This window comes from Lissotriton helveticus, chromosome 7 (genome assembly GCF_964261635.1).
Source record: "Lissotriton helveticus chromosome 7, aLisHel1.1, whole genome shotgun sequence".
NCBI lineage: Eukaryota > Metazoa > Chordata > Amphibia > Caudata > Salamandridae > Lissotriton > Lissotriton helveticus.
The window spans coordinates 581324446-581337830 of record NC_136068.1 but is presented as its reverse complement, the minus strand read 5'-3'; the positions used below and the strand labels follow the sequence as shown (position 1 = coordinate 581337830).

General features: G+C 43.7%; 1 protein-coding gene across 8 annotated transcripts in view; it reads left to right on the top strand.

The window, feature by feature from the left end:
* LOC144768773 (uncharacterized) overlaps positions 1 to 13385 on the top strand; it is a 9320023-nt gene that overhangs the window by 1476886 nt on the left and 7829752 nt on the right. The gene's annotated exons all lie outside the window — the stretch shown is intronic.

Genomic DNA, 13385 nt, shown 5'->3' with positions numbered 1-13385 from the left:
GGACTTTAACATCGTATTGGATCCCTTGCTTGATAAATCCCCAGGCAGTAGGCAGTTAACTTCTTCAAAAACTAGAGCCTTACTTCTGAACTGCATGAGTCAATACGGTCTCGCGGATATTTGGAGGGTGAGAGCAGGATCGGAACCTGGATTCTCTTTCAGAAATTTCAAATATCGGCATCAATCCAGAATCGACTTTTTCTTAATTAGTCGTAACTTGATTGATTCGGTAAAAAATGTAAAATATCTGCCCTCGCATCTGTCTGACCACTCCTTAGTATCATTGACCCTACACGGAATATTTTCATCACCTTCTAGAACTTGGTCTTTTGATCATTCACTCCTCACATCATCGGATGATATTTTATCTATAAAAACTGATACCCGAGAGTTTATGCAACTAAACATTGGTTCAGCGGACCATTCTACAGTTTGGGATGCATACAAAGCTTTTCTTTGAGGGGTAATTAAAAATAAGGTGGTGTTTCGTAAAAAGCAGTATACCCAAGAAATTGCATCTATTGAATCTGATCTCAGTAGAGTGCAAGCAGAAATAGAAGCCATGCATAGCGCCTCTAATCAGGATTCTACACCCCTACAGAATAACCTGTGCATCCTGAAAGAGGAAATGGCCACGGTCCTGAATCAACGTATCCTCCAAAGATGGGAGAATAGCAAACTAATCCATTTTGAATATGGGGAGGGAGCGGGCAAATTATTGGCCTGGAAGACCAAAACAGACCAGGCTCGAAACATCATAGCCTCGGTAACAACGAACAACGGCACCCTCTCTTCAGACATAGAAATTAGAACAGCTTTTAAGGACTTCTTTAAAAAGATATATCAGGAGGACAGGAACATCACCCTAGAAAATGTAGACAGTTGGCTAGACGGTGTCTCCCTTCCATCACTCTCGTTAGAACAGAGTGCTTTTTTGGATGGGGAGATTACAGAGGAAGAGGTTACATCAGCTATCCTGAGAAGCAAGAGTAACAAGGCAGCTGGCCCTGATGGCCTTCCAGCCGAAATGTATAAAAATCTGGCGGCTGAAATATCACCTTTCCTTGTTATACTCTTTAACTACATACTGCAGGACGGGGCCCTACCACCCACATCCTGGAATAGCGCGTCTATCACGCTTATCTTGAAACCAGGTAAACCTGCTAACAACTGTGGCTCGTATCGCCCTATATCAATCCTGAACGCGGATTACAAAATCTTTGCATCTCTGTTAGCAAACAGGTTGGCCCAGGTGGCCCCTGACATCTTACATCTTAATCAGAAGGGCTTTGTGAGGGGTCGTCAGTTGCACGAACTCACGTACGATCTCATAGGTGTCATAGACATAGCAATTAAAGATTCCATGCCTTTGTCTATCCTCACGTTGGACGCTACCAAGGCCTTCGACAGGGTTAATTGGATTTTCCTGTTGAGGGCCTTGAGAAAGTTCAACGTGGGAGAGGGTTTTCGCAGGGCGGTGAAATTGCTGTATAATTGTCCATCAGCTTCCGTGTTAGTTAATGGGGCTTTGTCTGAACCCTTTGCAGTAACTAGAGGAACACAGCAGGGCTGTCCTCAATCCCCCCTCCGATTTGATCTATATATAGAGCCCTTCGCGCAGAGATTTGGAGAGGACAATACCATCAAATCCTTCTTTTATGGGGATTGGGAAAAGAGAGTGGCCCTATATGCGGGCGATATTATGATAATGACCTCGGATATCAGTACCGCATTTCCTGCAGCAATTAAAATAGCACTGGAATTCGGGGAGATGTCTGGTTACGAGGTTAATGCCTCCAAAACCGAGGTAATGACTTGGAACGATGATGCGAGTGGCTTTAATCAACATCTTAGTGGAAACTTGCGTTATTTAGGGTTGAGTATCGTCAAAGATATCACCCAGATTGCCCCCTTAAACTTTGCAGCAATAGCAAAAGAGTGTCGTAAGCTAATGAGATCTTGGCAACACCTTCCCTTGTCCTTGTTGGGAAGAGCAAATCTTGTGAAGATGACAATCCTACCTAAGGTTTCTTTTTTGTTTAATACAATCCCACTTTTTTTTACCCTTCTTTGCTGGCAAAGTTACAGGGAGAAATTTCTTCCTTCCTATGGTAAAACAAAAATCCTAGGATAGCCTGGAAAAATATCAGGCGCCGTAGGGAGAAGGGTGGACTGGCGGGCCCCGATATACAGATATACGCGTGGGCGTTTCAACTGTCACACTCATGCATGCTTCTCAAAACACCAATAGAAGAGGGAGTAGGCAATATGTTCTCGGCTCTCCTATGCTGTGAGGGAATTGGTCAATCAGGTTACCTCTTCAAGTTCGGAGATCCCAAGTTTTAAAAAACTGAAGGTGCTTTATGGCCTGGCAAGAACTTTGGCAAAGATCAGATCTACAATTAATTTGGGGTACTATTCCAGTAGATCTCCAATTTGGGATCTACCCTTGGCTCCAAGCTGGGCGAGTGACGCATTAGCACTCCCATTGAGAGAAGCTGGAATATCAACCTGGGGAGATTTGTTTGTCGAAGGGACCCTGCTTCCTTGGCACTATCCAGTAAATAAGGTGGGGCCCAACATGTCTAGATTTAAATATCTACAAATTTCGAGCTGGGCTCAAGCTGCTACCACTCAATCTGCACGACGAACAAATTTGCCACTAGGAGGAGGCTGTGAACTCGAAACTCTTCTGGGAGATAAACCACCAGCAAAGAAAGAGATCTCTGTGTGGTATAACTTAATATTAGAAGAGATCGATGGTAACTTCCCTCTCCCAGAGTTGCTGTGGGGAGAATTAATGCCAGGAGTACATGTGAAAGATCTCTGGTCATTCTCCTGTAGGGACCTTTGGGATTTAGTTAAACCAGCTTGGCTTTGTAGAAACCATCTTTTTACCCTACATAGGGCGTACTACTCCCCACAGAGGTTGTCAAAGTTTTCTCTTGTAGGCCCTGTGGCCTGTCCAAGGTGTGGTTTAAAAGAGGCCTCGGATACTCATATGTTCTTCGATTGCCCCCAGTTGACGATCTTTTGGGACTCAATAAGAAGCAAACTTTCATCTTCCTTGGGCTCCACTGTAGGGATTAATCTCTGCATGGTCATCTTTGGAGTTGTGGATCAGACTTGTAGTCCGGCAAAGAACTTATTATTTTATTCCATCCTGGCAGCTCAAAGAGAAATCTGTAAACATTGGAAAGATGCTTCCCCCCCTACGTTTAACGATTGGTGTAACTCTATTGTACAGATTTCGAAATTAGACCTGGTCAGGGCAGGGAAGAAAGAGAGAAGAGCCTTTTGGCATTTGTTGGACTGGTCAAATTGAACCTGGTTTTTTTTTTCCAGGTCCGATGATTACACTGCCATGGTTCAATCATTCTGCTATACCCAACTAACTGTTGGCATTAGCCATGATAGCATCTGGCTTATTGGTGTCATCTGCCACTTGTGTAACAAAGTTGGTTTGTTGGGAATGAGTCAGATGTTGCTGAAGGGATATGTTATCACCATCCGTTTATCGTCCCAGCCAGTTTCGACTGAGTCAGCACGACTGTACTCTATGTGTCTCACTACCTACTTTTGGAGCAAGGCAGCTATAAACCATGAATGTGGATGAGGATACAAAAAAAGCAACAAAAAAAAAAGCACTATGATGCTCCTGGTATCGGTAGGCCTCACACAGAATCATATCATAGCAGTGTGCAGCCTCTGGTTTACACGCATAGACTTCAACAAATCTGCAGGAAGCACAGGCCCTGTCCTAAGAAAGGCGAAGTGCAAATAAAGTCTAAACATATTTTACGAACTCTAACCACAGTGGCGTCGCCCCACTGCCTGGCGCAGAGCCAGCAAATGTAAAATAAAACAATGCTCTTGTATCATTTTAGTTTACATTTGCCAGCTCTGCCAGAGGTGTTGGGAGAGGTAGGTCTTAGGCATGGGAGGGAGGAGGAGGAGTGCTATGTGCACTCCACTCCCTAAGTGCGCATATGTGTTTTGTCTGGCCATCTCAGACTGACCAAAACAGAAATGCGCAGTTAAGTTTTCTCCAGCCCAGCTGCATTGAGAAGTCAGACTAGAGAAAACCCACAGAGGCCCTGTCTGAGCAGGGTGTCTTCACTGCCTGGTCAGACCAATCCTTGCGCTGCTCTGCAGCACGGGGATTGGATGGGAGCCTAGTCCCAGGGGCTGCTGAGACGTAGGAGGAGGAGAGGTGGCGAACGCAATGCTAGAGGTGGCAAGAGGTACGTTTTATATACATATTTTTTAATATTGTATCCCACCCATTGCAAAACTCCCCCTCTCCACCACCCTTTGTTTATGGCCGCCGCCGCTATGTAACCAATTCCTGTATTTCACTCGCCATTTACAAAATTAGGATGGAGTACGAACTGCCAAGAGACAAAGCTTTATAATTCAAATTGACCGACCAGCAGCCATTTCATGAAGGTGCTATTTAACATTATGTTCAGAGAGGGCTACCACCAATCGGTCACAAACACCAGACACCAGAGCCTGGTAAAAGAGCGTTGTTTGTTTTGTAGTTATTTATATTGCACTTTCATAGCCCTCGGAGATCAATGCGCTTGATATCCTAGTTGAGGGTATGCAGAACAGGGCCGGACTGGGAACCCAAAGCAGCCTTGGCAAATTTTTTCAGAGCAGCCTCCATACGGTTTGTAGCGACTGAGCAAGTATGGATGATACATGTCATCCATACTTGAAGGCATTTTTTAAGAGTATTCGGAGAAGCATAAACTTGGGATTCGAAAAGTAATACAGTGGTTGGATTTACTTATAAGAATGTATTTCTACCTAAACAAACCCATTTTAGCAATATTAGGATAATGGGAGACTGGGAAAAATCATTTCTTTGGAACCAGTACCATGCAGTTTGCATGCAGCTCTTTGAGGGCAGTTCATAGCTCACTGTGCTAGATTTATTACAAATATAAGTTATGATTTACAAGTAACTAATGGATCTCTGTGACAAAAGCAGTAACCCACTGCACATGAAAGACAGTTCTGTGATCTGTATGTTACATGTACTATGCAGCAGACATTTTAACCCTCTGTGCTACAATTGATGAGACAAAACTGATTTCTCTCCAACGGGAAGATAAACCACCAGAGGTATCAACCTTGACACTTTTATTGTCACTTTAAAACTACTGGGTATCTACAAGGAACTCTGCAGTGAGAGTAAGAGGTGAGTCTTTATGCTAGACAGTGCTGCTGTATTTGTTACTGGAGGTCAATATAGCATCATTGCTGCAAAACCTGCCCCCAGTAACACAACTAACTTCCCACCTCTCCAGCCTCCTGGGAAAATGGCTGATGCCCCATAGGGCCTGTCTGGCCTTGGTGCGGAGTAGAATGATTAATTATGAAAGTGGCAAGCACATTTCAGAAAACATGTCTGATCCCGGTAATTGACTTAATGCGTATGAAACTCAGATCTCCTTTCAGTGTCCAGGAAGATGAATTAGAATTGCATCAAAGCTCACAAATTTGTATGACATTATTAAATACATAGAAACAATTCCTAAAGGGGCCTGTAAGCAAAATTTCAGGCAAATCTCCCATCCCGAACAACAAAAATAAACAGCAAAAAAACCCAAATAAAACATGTAGCAGAGTCTTTGTGTGTGGTGAAGTGCTCTTTTGTCCTTGGGCAAGGTCCGGGCTATGTCAAACTTCCAAAAATAAAATGTGAATGCTGCCTGTTACCCACCCGCGAATCTGATTTATTCAAGAGTTAAGTTGAAAAAGTTGAAAAGTTAACTGTTGATATCAGAAAGATACCTATCTAGTGGCTTCATTTCACACGTGAAACTGGAAGTATCTGGAGTCAATCCCTGTTTCCGTATTTCACCAAATTGTGTGATCGTAGGCAAATACTTTATATTAGCAAGACTCATTTTGTTCATTATCACAAACGGTAGCTCAGTCGAATATATGAGTTGTTACTCCAGTATTGGAGCTTTCATGGATTCACATGCCTGAATCATACCCCGTCGTCGAGATGGGAGTCTCCGGTACATAAAAAAGCAATGCTTAGTAGTATAGCAAACTGAAAAGAGGCCTAGGCCCATTTCCCTTATGCAACCCATAACCTTTGTTATGTAAAAGAGACCAAACTTCTCCCTGAACCAATCAGAGCTCCTCACCCTCTAGAACACTCCTGAGAGAACCTCTTGCCCCTCAGATTTTCTACCGCACGTTGTGCTAGGGAGTCTCCTTTGAGCTCTGCTCAAACTCTACAGTTTGGATTGGATTTCATAGTTCTTCAACTGATTTGGTAATTTTGATTACTGCCTACTTGTTCACCAACTCCTGAGAATGGCTGACAAGGAGAAAAAAGGTTTATTTAGAGCCTGTTTTAGTTAAACAAGAAAGAGTTAACCCAACTTGTTCCAGGGAACAGGGTTCTTTAGACAACTAAGCAAATTAGAGCATCCCTGGAAAAAACATTGTCTATTTTCACCCAGTCATTTTACATACTCTCCTCAACAACCCCACCATACAACTGATTCATACCACTTTACTGAATATGTAGATTCAAATTCCAAATATACCCACAGACTAAAATGTAATGCCTACACTGTTTTATTAATGTAAATTATCTCTCTTTTTAAAAATTTCGGTAAATGTCCCGAAAGTATGTATGCAATCAATATAATAAAATCATTTTACACAAGTTTATACATTTCAAATAATCTTGAAATCAAAAAATGCAGTACAAAAACAATTTTAAAAAACCTTTAAAAAACATGCTAGACCCCAGTTAAAAAACAGGTGTTTTTATCTGTTTGATCATCTATTTGATCCAATTGCCGTATGAGATCGGTCTGGAACTTTTTGTAAAAAAAACGTTTTCTTATCTTAATGTTCCTATGCTTTTTTGTATTCATTACATTACAAAGGCGTCAACGCGTTTCGGTGGCTTAAAAACATATACAGTGCCACCTTCCTCAGTACCCAATTCAATATGGAGTCACTTTATAGTTTGTATCTGTACAAGAGAGAAAACAACAATCAGCTACAATAGAAACTAGGCATCAATCCATTCAGTCAGAGACATTTCATCTTATAATCAATTACCTCAGTCTCCTAGTAATAACATCCTATCTACCGCATTACTTCCTCCCCATTTAGTATTTAAAACTATCAATGACAGCATCAGACAGTGCATTTTGAGATCTAAATTTACAACAACACAAAAGAGTGCATTACATTTCACTGTAAGGTTATACATTAAGCCCCCCCCCCGGTTGCCATGGACATTTCTCAATTTCTCCATACCTCTTATAATTCCTTCACCTTTCAAACTCACAGCACTCAACCTCTTTTAACAGCCATTACTAACCATGGAATATGTCAATTATAATGCAGATTAGGGCTGGATATAGTCCTATCCTCCGTCCTTATTTAATTCTGGATGATTTCCTAAAAAGGGGGAGATGAGTGTGCAGAAGTTAGAGCTTTACCCACACTTGCTTCCTGATAAACTCCTCCTCTCTTTTATAAACAATTTTTTTATTTATTACCTTGAAATTCCACATGTTGATTTTTACTTTTCTTTTATATAACATAGATTGCTTTTTGTAGTGTGGTCCCTCAGTGGGCTACATATCTTAAAAACAATTTTCTCTGTTCCAAAAATACAAAGAGAAGACCAGAAGGTTCGATAAGCAACCTTACTATATAACTTTTTGGAGATTTATTAACTTCCCTCAGTTCTTTCATGGGTTGCATGGTTTCTATTTGGCTTACCTTTAATAAAAGATGGTCCTGCCTGCTACTATCATTCCGGGGGTCCTTAATCTACGTGAAGGAAGACTTTTACTATGGCTTCAAAAGCTAAAGACCAGGAAAGAAGTCATGTCTAGTGACAGTGATGAGGCTTCTATAAGGTCTAGGAGATCTCAGATAAGAAGCAGATCTCCTCAGGCTCATACCTCAAGGGACCGACCTGAGAAGACCCTTAAAAAGACCACTCTAGGGTCTTCTGAGTGCAGTCCCTCTAAATCTCCTCCAAGCAGAGAAAAGAAGAGCAAGTGTCAGGCTTCAGGGGTAAAACATACAAAGAGGACAAGCTCAGAGCCCTCAAAATCACCACCTAAAGTCAAACATTCCTTCAAGAAGCCAGCCTCTACACCTCCTGAGGGAAAATTGGAAAAATCTGCATCGTCGACGGGCGTGTTGACGAGGAAAATGGCATCGCCGTCGACGTAAACTGAGGTAAAACTTACTTCTAAAGTTATATATCCGTTGACGGTGGCCCTGTCGACGGCAGTGTCGATGACGAAATCTTGGACAACGACAGCATCGACGACGACTGTTACAACAGCTACGATCACTTCGTCAACTGGATCGTCGACGAAAACAACTATGGGATCGTCAACAGCACCAACGATGACAGTAACAGCAGCGTCGACTGCAGCATCGACGACAACAGTTTCGTCTGCGGTTTCGACGGTGATCTCGTCAACGGGCTCGTCGACAAGAGAAAAAAGCACCAGAAAAACAGGAATTTGCCAGGAAGAGGAGAATTACCCCAGAACTTACCTCTCAAAGTAAAGTGACACCTCTGGTACCATCCCACCTGTTAGAGAAAGAAGAGTCAGAGGAGGAGGAGGATGATGGCGGCCCTTTTGGCTACGCCAGTAACCCGTCGCAGTTGCATGTAAAGTGCCAAGAGGATGACTCGAAGGAAGAATATGAGGGGTATCAGGATCGTCCCCAGCAACACTATCGCCAGGACTATCAGGAGGAGATGGTGAGGTGGTCTTCATTACTAACGGATCTACAGTTTATGCTGGAGGATTATAGAAAGAGGCATCCTGTGCCTCATACCTCTCAGGAGATACCAGTGGCTACGCCTCACCCACGTTCTATTCCAAGTATTCCAGTGCGAAGGCGAGAGGTTTTACCAGAGCCCTTGCCTATATCACCACTACCAAGGTCTCAACAAGAACCAGTGACCACTGATGAGGAAGAAGAGGAGGGAGAGATAACGGATCCTAGCAGGGAGTGGGACAATTATCTCATTTTGTCGCCTTCATCTCCTTCACCGAAACCTGTCTATTCCCCACCGGAGGACATCGTGGCGTTTCATAATTTAATGGAGAGAGCTACAAACAGATTTGCGCTCACCATGTCATCTGACAAGACGGAGCGTTTCTTGTACGATTTCAAGGAACCATACCGCAAGGGAGTTTGGTCTCTACCGATTGTCAGTCATCTATGGGAAGAGGGCCTAAAGGTCATGGAGACACCGGCGACGGTGACTCCAGTACTCACCAGACTGGACAAGAAATATAAAGGGCCTTCAGATGCTCCAGCTTGTCTACTAAGCCACCCTAAGCCGGACTCAGTTATAACCCAGGCGGCTCAGCAGAAATCGAGGAATCCATCAGCTTCTATTACGACACCTCCCGACAGAGAGGGTAGGCGATTAGACAACGCGGGGAAGAGGTTTTCCTCCATGTCTGCCCTTCTAATTAAGGCAGCGAATTCCCTGGCCATTCTGGGCAGGTATGATAGGCAGATGTGGTGTGACTTCCCGCCTTATATAGACCGCATTCCAGAAGCTGATAGACAGGAGGCCAAGAAGATTCTCCAAGAAGGAGAAAGGACTTTGGGAGGAGTGGCAGTCCTACGCCTGCAAGGATGGCTCAGAGCAACAGCGTTTAAGCCTGAGGTCCAGAATACAATCTTGGACCTTCCCTTCAAGGAGAGGATTTGTTCGGAAAACATATCGACGAGGCACTGCAAAGTATCAAAAAAGATATCAACACCCTCGAATCACTCCGAACACTGTAATATCGGAAGGTTCCTTTTCGAGGCTCTAGAGGTGGAGGGCAATCATCTTATAGAGGAGGATACCAGCAGGGCAAATACACTACTTACTCCACCTCATCTCAGCCCTACCGTCAGCAGTATACGTAACGTCAAACAGGAGGTTACACAAAATCTACTCCTCGAGGTAGAGGGGGAAGGACAACACCAGACGACAATGACAACCTTCAAGATCCAGCTACATCGATCCCTCCTACATCACATGTTCCCCAGGGTGGAAAAATTGCTTATCATCTCAAAAATTGGCAACAAATAACTACGGACCAATGGGTCCTCAACCTAATACAATTCGGATACACTCTAGAACTTCTACAAACGCCCCCTTGTACACCGCCGAAACATCAAGAGGTCAAGCACTTACATCAGATGCGGCGGGAGATTCGGACAATGCTCCGAAAGGGAGCAATAGAACCGGTACCGAACTCCCAGAGGGGAAGGGGATTTTATTCCAGTTTTTTTTTAGTCAAGAAAAAACGTTCTCCAATGGCGTCCTATCTTGGACCTCAGATCCCTAAACATCTATCTCAAGAAACAATCTTTCCCTTCAAGACATTCAGCTGCTCTTAGACCCAGGGGATCATATGACCACATTAGACCTACAGGATGCGTACTTTCACATCCCCATCCATCCTTCCCACAGGCAGTACCTTCGGTTCCTGGTAGCCGGAGAACATTACCATTTTAAGGTACTGCCGTCCTGCCTGAAATCAGCCCCAAGAATTTTTACAAATTGCCTGGCTCCAGTGTCAGCTGTCCAAAGGAAACAGAAACACCAAATATTTCCTTACCTCGACGACTGGTTGGTCAAAGAGCCATCATCAGCATCAGCCCGGTCTTCAACAGCGGCTTGCGTGGAGTTGTTTACCAGGTGAGGCCTGACTATAAACAAAGAAGTCATCCCTTCAGCCGACACGAAACATCACCTTCTTGGGAGCAATACTAGACTGAGTTAAACAAAGCGTTCCCCTCCAAGGAAAGGCAGCTGAGAATAATATCTCTATCCCAGAGCTTTACAAGAAGAAAGTTTCTTTCAGTACGCAAGTACAAGTCATTACTGCGAACAATGTCATCTTGCATTCCCCTCGTACCTTTCTGCCGATTAAGGATGCGTCCGTTGCAGGAGCAACTGGATCTTCAATGGCATCAAGCAGAGGGATCCTTCGATGACGTAGTCAAGGTAACACAGAACATGATCCAAGCGGCAACATGGTGGATCCAAGAGCCTAACGTCTCACAGGATCTTTTATTACTTACAGAGCCAGCCCCACTGGTAATTACTACAGATGCGTCCTTAGAAAGCTGGGGAGTGTTCCTTCAGGACCTCCAAGTCAGCGGTCACTGGAAATTGCACGAACAGCAAATGCACATCAACTCATTGGAACTCAGAGCAGTCCGCTCAGCATTGCTGGCGTTCCTACCAAGGATACAAGGATCAGCTGTACTAGTAAGAACGGACAACACAACAGCGATGCACTACTTGAACAAGCAGGGAGGTACAAGATCACTCTCCCTGTCTCGGGAAGCCCAGAAGGTATGGGAATGGGTGCTGCAACACAGGATATCCATAATAGCAGAACATCTCCCAGGAGACCAGAACGTCAAAGAAGATACTCTCAGCAGGCTCAAATCCACCTGCCACGAGTGGGAGATCAAAAAAGGGATTCTAGACAGCATCTTCCAAAGATGGGGGGAACCAACAGTAGACCGCTTTGCAACAGCAGAGAACAAGAAATGCCAGTTCTTCGCAAGTTGGCTTCCCCAACGGGGATCTTGGGGGGAATGCGTTTTTGATTGAATGGTCAGGCTTCTTTGCCTATGCCTTTCCTCCAATTCCCCTCCTGCCACGCATTCTTATGAAAATCAAGAAAGAGCCGTGCAAGATAATCCTGAAAGCCCCATGGTGGCCCAGGCAACAATGATTCACAGAGCTTCTGCTACTGTCGGTGGTCCGCCCGATTCGCCTCCAACAAATACCGTCACTCCTGACGATGTCCCGGAGACAAGTGTTCCATCCGGACCCGAGATCACTGCACTTAGCGGCCTGGCTCCTGAACACTGCAAATTTCAACACCTGAAGATTTCAGCGGAGTGCAGAGACATCCTATCGAGGGCCAGAGCGGATAATACAAACAAAACATACAGGATGAAAGGAAGAGATTCTGCTTATGGTGCAAAACATGTAACATTCATCCTCTGAATGCAGCAGCACATGAGATTATTCCATACATAATATTTTTGGCAAAGTCTGGTTTGGTGCATGTGATGGATCAAGGTGGCAAACGCAAAATGTTGTGTACCCCTCGTGAAATTAATGTCCCATAACATTTAACATTTACTGATTGCATGTTTTGTGAAATTAACCAACCATAGAGTAAAGTGCACACATTATTTTTATTTTTACACATGGGGAGAACTAACTTGCTTGCATGGTGCAAATAAAACCCAGCTAATATGTATTGTTATCGTGTTGTGAACTAACGCGCAGCTTATTCGTAAACAAACGCAATTTAAATGTGCTTACTGTACACGTTTTTATGTTAAAAAGGTGGTAAAAATTGTAAGTATAAACGCATTAATGTGGCTTATGTGCTAGGTAACAATTAATTGGGGAACATTAGTAAGGTGGGAGGTAAACAGAATAGGTTTAAATTCAATAGCTAATGTAAATCTGTTTTTGTTTTCATGATAGTCCTAAAAGTGGCCTTTGAGGCCTGTGCAAAGATGGACGGTCGGGTAAACTGTGAGCAAGAGTTGAACTGCGCAGGCGCGCCGAAACCTGCAAGTCAGAGTGAACTGCCTGTGCTCGAGGAGGTTCAAGGCTGCCGTAGCCCGGAACCTAGGATGGGTGCCAAACCTGGACGACTGAACGTTGAGATTATGAGAGTTTTGCCCGATGTTGCCACTCAAGGAAATGGCTAGGCCAAAGACTGACCTAAACAATAACTCTTTATTTTTATTTTATTTTTTTTAATTTTTATTCGGAAGCAGCAGAACAGAACAATCAATACAGCTATGGGCCTACAACCTCCAGCTGTCCACAATGTAGAAACAAAATCAATACAGGATAAGGGTACACATTGCAATAATGCCAGCACTGAGATCATAGCAAATCGGAAGAACAGGAGGTACACGTAACCACGGCCGCAAATATCAGAATATAAAGAGCTTCCATTTTATAATAAAGGAGGAAGGATCCGAGAATATACAATAAAGCAAATCAATTATGAAACAAGTCATGAGATAGGACTTTCGAACTGTGTATCAACTGAAGGAAAGTCATCTTGGCCACACGTAAATCAGAATATGTCAGTGCCCGAAAACTACGAGCCGGCCCCACGCCCCACCCCTCAGGATCAAAAGACGGTATAAGAGAAAAGCAAAGACGTCCCATCAGAATTCAACCCCGAAAAAAACAAACATGGACCCCCCCACAAAACTAAACCTAAAAAGACAAAAAGAGACAAACAAAAGAGAAAAACAAGGGCCATAGAAACAAAGAGAACAAAAAACAAGACCCATCC